The 6,000-nt window shown below is 38.8% G+C and overlaps 1 protein-coding gene across 1 annotated transcript in view; it reads right to left on the reverse strand.

Moving 5' to 3' along the window:
- RAB27B (RAB27B, member RAS oncogene family) overlaps window positions 1-4,724 on the reverse strand; it is a 185,341-nt gene extending 180,617 nt beyond the window's left edge. Inside the window, exons 1-2 of the mRNA XM_045164067.1 lie at window positions 4,664-4,724; window positions 4,457-4,531 (exon numbers count right to left, since the gene is read on the reverse strand). The gene's annotated coding sequence lies outside the window, so the exon portion shown is untranslated. The remainder of the gene's footprint in view (window positions 1-4,456; window positions 4,532-4,663) is intronic.
- Between the last annotated feature and the right edge of the window lie 1,276 nt (window positions 4,725-6,000).

Consider the following 6,000-nt stretch of genomic DNA (forward strand, 5'->3'; position numbering starts at 1 on the left):
AGACAACCACATCTAAAAAAGCCACCAAGTCATTCCTTATCATAGCACTCTCTTCTCATTTTCAAGTTAGTAACTATCAGATCTATTCTGGTTTATCTGAAAGAAGCTATAATAATAATTTTAAAAGAACTTTAATAATCATGTGTTTCCCTCATAATAAGTGCTTGTTGCCTATTTCCCTTCACAAAATGATGGAATGATGGAGACCATGAATGGTGGACATATCTTGTTTACTGGTCTAAAGTCTGTCCCTGGCTTACACTGAAAAACCTATAAATAACTATTTAAAAAGAGGATCCAAAAATATTAAATCCTTTGCCAATAAAATTTTATACTGATTCTAAAGCACAAACTAGAGTTATTATCTTATATGTGGAGGAAAAGCAAAGCTCATTTGCAACTTAAACACTTAAGAAATCATGATTAATATCTGTCAAGTTTCCTTCGAGTTTTTAATTCCTTCCCTCAAATAAAAGACCTAGGGGTAGGGAATGAGCATCTATTAGTGGTGTCTCACAAAACAGGGGCAGATTTTATTTTCTTGACTCTAAAATCACTGTGGACAGTGACTGCAGCCATGAAATTAAAATACTCTAGCTCCTTGGGAGAAAAGCTATCACAAACTTAGACAGTATATTAAAAAGCAGAGACATCACTTTGCCAACAAAAGTCTGTATAGTCAAAGGTATGGTTTTTTCAGTAGTCAAATATGGATGTGAGAGTTGAACCATAAAGAGCACCGAAGAATTGATGCTTTTGAACTGTGATGTTGGATAAAACTCTCGAGAGTCCCTTGGACTGCAAGGAGATCAAACCAGTCAATTCTAAGGGAAATCAATCCTGAATATTCATGGGAAGGACAGATGCTGAAGCTGAAGCTTCATACTTTTACCACTTGATGCAAAGAGCCCAGTCACTGGAAAAGACCCTGATTCTGGGAAAGACTGAGGGCAGGAGGAGAAGCGGGCAACGGAGGATAAGATGGTTGGATGGCATCACTGAGTCAATGGACAGGAGTTTGAGCAAACTCCGGGAGATAATGGAGGACTGGGAAGCCTGACGTGCTGCATTGCATGTGGTCATAAAGAGTGGGACACAACTTAGTGACTGAAAGACACAACACATTTACATCAGTTCCAGTTGTGAGAACCAGTAGGGACGATTAATGTTTGGATAAATCAGTTTATCAACACTGCATGGCATGTATTTCATATTATTAGTGACCCTTTTATACCCAAAGGCTGTGTCTCATCTATTTAAAAGCTTTCTGCGCCTACAAACATTTCTTTATTCGTAAAATCAATTTCTATAAACAGCAAGATCTTTGCTTTCAAGAAAAGCTTCTTCTGAAAAAGTGATTATATGGATAATCGCTTACTTCTATTGCCAAATTCCAGCAAAAGACGTAATTTATCCCTCTTGTTTGCACAGCTGTAACTGCTGTGGACATGGCCTGCCATCGATACCCTCTTGTAGCCTTTCCTTTAGGTCTTTAATAAGGGAAAATCATATTTAGATATCAAATAAATTCTCAAATTACATATAATTCCTATTTATTGTCGCTTGCATATTGGCCAACAGATTCTGAAAAACTCAGGTTAGCACTGGAATCACTTTTCAGGACAAATTGAGAAGGATGACTTGTCATTTCTTTACATTGGTTTCAGTAAACACAAGGAGATCAAACCAGCCAATCTTGAAGGAAATCAATCTTGAATATTCATGGGAAGGACTGATGCTGAAGCTGGAGCTCCAATACTTTGGCCACCTGATACGAAGAGCAGGCTCATTAGAAAAGACCCTGATGCTGGGAAAGATAGAAGGCAGGAGGAGAAGGGGCAACAGAGGATGAGATGCTTGGATGGCATCACCGACTCAATGGACATGAGTTTGAGCAAGCTCCGGGAGATGGTGAAGGACAGGGAGGCCTGGCATGCTGCAGTCCATGGGGTTGCAAAGAGTCAGACACAACTGAGCGACTGAACAGCAACAAAGTGCTTCCCACGGCTTCCCACTGGAAGTCAGCCCCCAAAGGCGTTTTCTGCCGCTTCTACTAGGAGACATCTTTCCTTACTCAAAACACAGGTGCTCAGAAAACCAAAATAAAAGTAAACTGAGCGGATGTGTCTTCTCTTTCTTTACACTAGTTTCTTGTAGGTGGTTTAATCATGTAAAAGCTATTTTTTATTTCTTTCTTAAATGTCTTACTAAGCACCATTTCCATACCAAATATACTATATTCTTTAGAAAAAAATTCATATTTCTGTGGGCAAAATTGGTATGACTGGATTTGCTATCTGCTGAAGCTCTTTAAATAAAAATGTGTATTCAAAATGAATCTTTTAGAAATCTCTACCTTACTTAGTAAACATAGACAATATTGACATTCACCTGGATCTCCTAGGCAGGGAGACTTCTCAAGGCCTAAGGGGTTATCCTCAGTGATAACATCACCAGATAGTCACTACTTTCACACTTAAACAAATTAGTTTCCTCTTTGGCATTTTATTCTTCAGCTTAAGATCCACTGGCTTGCCAGCAATTCAAGATTTCGGTTAAGTGCTGTCTTAATTTATTTGAGCCAGTGGACTTAGTTTTAGAACTTAAATTCAGGAAGAAGGTTCAGATTCTAAGAAAAATATCAAATTCCCAATAAGATCTATATTCTCAAGATTTTTCCCCCTATCATCACTAAATTCAATGAGTCTTTAGACTGAACACATAACGAAGTTATTTAAAAATCATTTATGATAAGACATGCATGAATATGACATAAAACTGAAGATCGAGGATGCAAAACCTATGTTGGGCAAGAACTTTCAAACTAAGTATTAATTGGAAGAATCGAGTCATCATTCTGAACTTGGAATATAGAAAATGTTTTTAAAAGAGAGAGGGAGATATTTTATTACGGAATGTTCACAGAGCTATCCAGAATTTTGATATACCAACTAAAAATAAACTTTCAAAATGACTTTTGCATCACAAAATATTGAAAGGCTATTACTAACCCCAATCTGATTTTGCTAATTTCCACTAGAAGCAAGGCATTATCTTCAAAAAGATTTTCCCTGCTTAAGAAATACTACATAGCAATATTAGCATGCTATTTTTATATACTTATATTCATTTGCATTTAATGATGTTGCAAGTTATCTAATACACACATTTGTAATTTTTGTTACATTTTGAAAAATATAGGTAGCATATTTATAGAGTAAATATTTAGTCAGAATGTTAAAAATATACAAAGTATGGAACAATAAAATAAGACTTAATTTTTCCCTCCCTTGTATCCTCTGTCCCTCTTCCTTCTACAAAATAGAGTTTTACGACTGTTTTCAAATGTTCAATATGTAAATAATTTTTTATCTCACTTAAGGCATTCCAATATTGAAAATACAATGTACTTAATTTTTGAACCACTAAAACTATTTTTAAAACTTATTTTAAAAACCATTTTCATTGAAGTCACTTTTTCACTATTGATGAATTGCTTTGTCTTAGTTTGATATTTTCTTTCCTGAAATAAATTAAATGACACTGTTTACCTTAAAATTTTCTATGAATTGACCATTAATAAAACTCAACATTTTATGGATTTATAAATATGTCTACTTATTACATTTTGGTATAAGATTCTTAAATTTGATCTAATTTCTAAAATAATCATCTAACTCAACAATTTGACAAGGCGTTAAAGTTTTCAAGGAGTTTTTAATGCATAAAATTGGTACCAAAGCCCTAAAAGAGCAACTGCAATTGATTCGTAAAATACTTAGAGAGAATGTCCACTTTCTTCTGTACAGTCATCTTCATTTTAGGTTTTCTAACGCCAAACTACTCCCTTATCACACATAACCAGATTTATTGTTGAACAAGAAAGGGAATCCTAGATTTTTTTTTTTCTTTTTTTTTTTTTGATGTCTCTGTGTGTAACCTACTAATTGGAGTATTGAGTATAGTACGGTCAAGAGAAAGCAAACTCGAATTTTCTTCAATGGCTTTTCCCTGAGAGGTACAGAATGGTTTCACAGCTTTCTGGTAATCCACATTTAAGATAAGAGTATTTGAAACTGGAAATAAACCAAGCATAACAAAGACTCCTACACTGCACCACCGCAATGATTAGAAAGGACCATCTTTGAGCTTTGAAAACAGAGAGCAGACAGTAAGCTAGCAGCCTGCAGCCCTGAGCAGAAGCTCTTCTCCATGAAAACTCTGTTGCAAACCCAGCTTCTCTTGCAAACCCACAGGCTAGAAGAGGGAACCACAGCCACTCCAAAGTGGAGTTTCAGGCCCATCATTAGGGCTTTCTGTCACCGTCTTGGTGCTTCCTTCGTGAATGAAATATGCAGATGGCATCTTACAGTGGGGCTCCTTCAATGAGGAAAGAAGGTCAGAAGACACAGTTAACACAGCCAGCACATTAGAAATCTGTGACCGATGTACTTACACCTCCAAATGCCTCCAGATCTCAGCCTCTGGAAATATCTAGCCCATTTCTCTATGGCACTGTTGCTTGCATCAGCTGTGGAAATTGACATAAAATAATAGAGTGAGCCAACAAGTGCTGGACAGCGTTTCAGAGCATCAGATTCAGTGAACACTAAAGGCACATTGACGGTGTCCAAAATCTGAATGATAAATAGCAAGTAAATACCTTCCGATCCACCAGAAGGGGGAGGGACGCTGAGCTGTGACTGCCGCTGCCTGCTCGCTTGTGTAACAGCAGAGGCGGCTCAGCCCCTCTGACGGGCGGTGAAGTGCGCTGCCTGTGGGCGTCCGGGCGGTCCTAGCGCCTGCCCTAGGTTAGCACCCGCGGTAACTCAGAAGAGCCTCCCTGCTCCTTGAGATTCTTCCAGCGGGAGTCACCAGGGGTTTTTCAGGGACGTCAGCTCGTTAAGCATTAGGGCATGGGGGTTTGGGTTTGGGAAAACTGACCAGTACACAGGATCGTTCATGTTTCCAGATACTGCTGCTGAAACCAGGGGAAAAAAAATAAAAATAGTACAGACGATCTTGTCCGTTAAATAAAATGTGTTGTTGAAAATGTTAGAGTCAGAGGGCTTTTAGAAAGAAAATAAATTCCCACGTGTTCTATTTTGACGGCAACCCGTGTCTTTTACTCCCCACACCTCCCTCTGCCCCAGCCCTGCCAACATTTAAAATATAAAGGGGAGTAGGGGATTTTTAAAAGCTTGATAAATCTTTTCTTTTCTTACCATTTGCAAAAAGTATTTGTTGCAGGCCTAAAAACTCCATGGGCTTCGCTGATAGCTCAGTTGGTAAAGAATCCGCCTGCAATGCAGGAGACCCCGGTTCATTCCTGGGTCAGAAAGATGCACTGGAAAAGGGATAGGCTACCCAGTATTCTTGGGCTTCCCTTGTGGTGCAGCTGGTAAGGAATCTGCCTGCCATGCGGGAGACCTGGGTTCGATCCCTGGGTTGGGAAGATCCCCTGGAGAAGAGAAAAAGGCTACCCACTCCAGTATTCTGGCCTGGAGAATTCCATGGACTGTATAGTTCATGGGGTCACAAAGAGTTAGACATGATTGAGCGACTTGCGCTTTCACTTAAAAACTCCATGTTTGGTGTGTTCTGTTTAAAAGTCTCAAAATAAATGCAAAGCAAACAAAATAGAGACCTCTAGAAGCCTATTTTCTAAGAGACGCAAAAGGTACAAAACTCCCAATAAACGCCACCCTTCATCTTTCTCTATTCATTTGCCCCACTTTTTTTCCCTCTGTAGCACCTTTTCCCATATGACATTCATTTTTTTTTTTTTAATTTAGCTATTGTCTAATCCCCCACCCCCACCCCGGCCACTGAAGCATAAGCTCTATGAGGGAATCTGTTCTATTTACTTTGATAGCGTAATTCTTTGAGAGCCTGGAAGATTACTTAGCACATAGCGTGCTGGTCACTCAGTGGTGCCCTACTCTTTGCGACCCCATGGACTGCAGCCCACCAAGCTCCTCTGTCCATGGGATTTTCCAA

This window comes from Bubalus bubalis, chromosome 22 (genome assembly GCF_019923935.1).
Source record: "Bubalus bubalis isolate 160015118507 breed Murrah chromosome 22, NDDB_SH_1, whole genome shotgun sequence".
Classification (NCBI taxonomy): domain Eukaryota; kingdom Metazoa; phylum Chordata; class Mammalia; order Artiodactyla; family Bovidae; genus Bubalus; species Bubalus bubalis.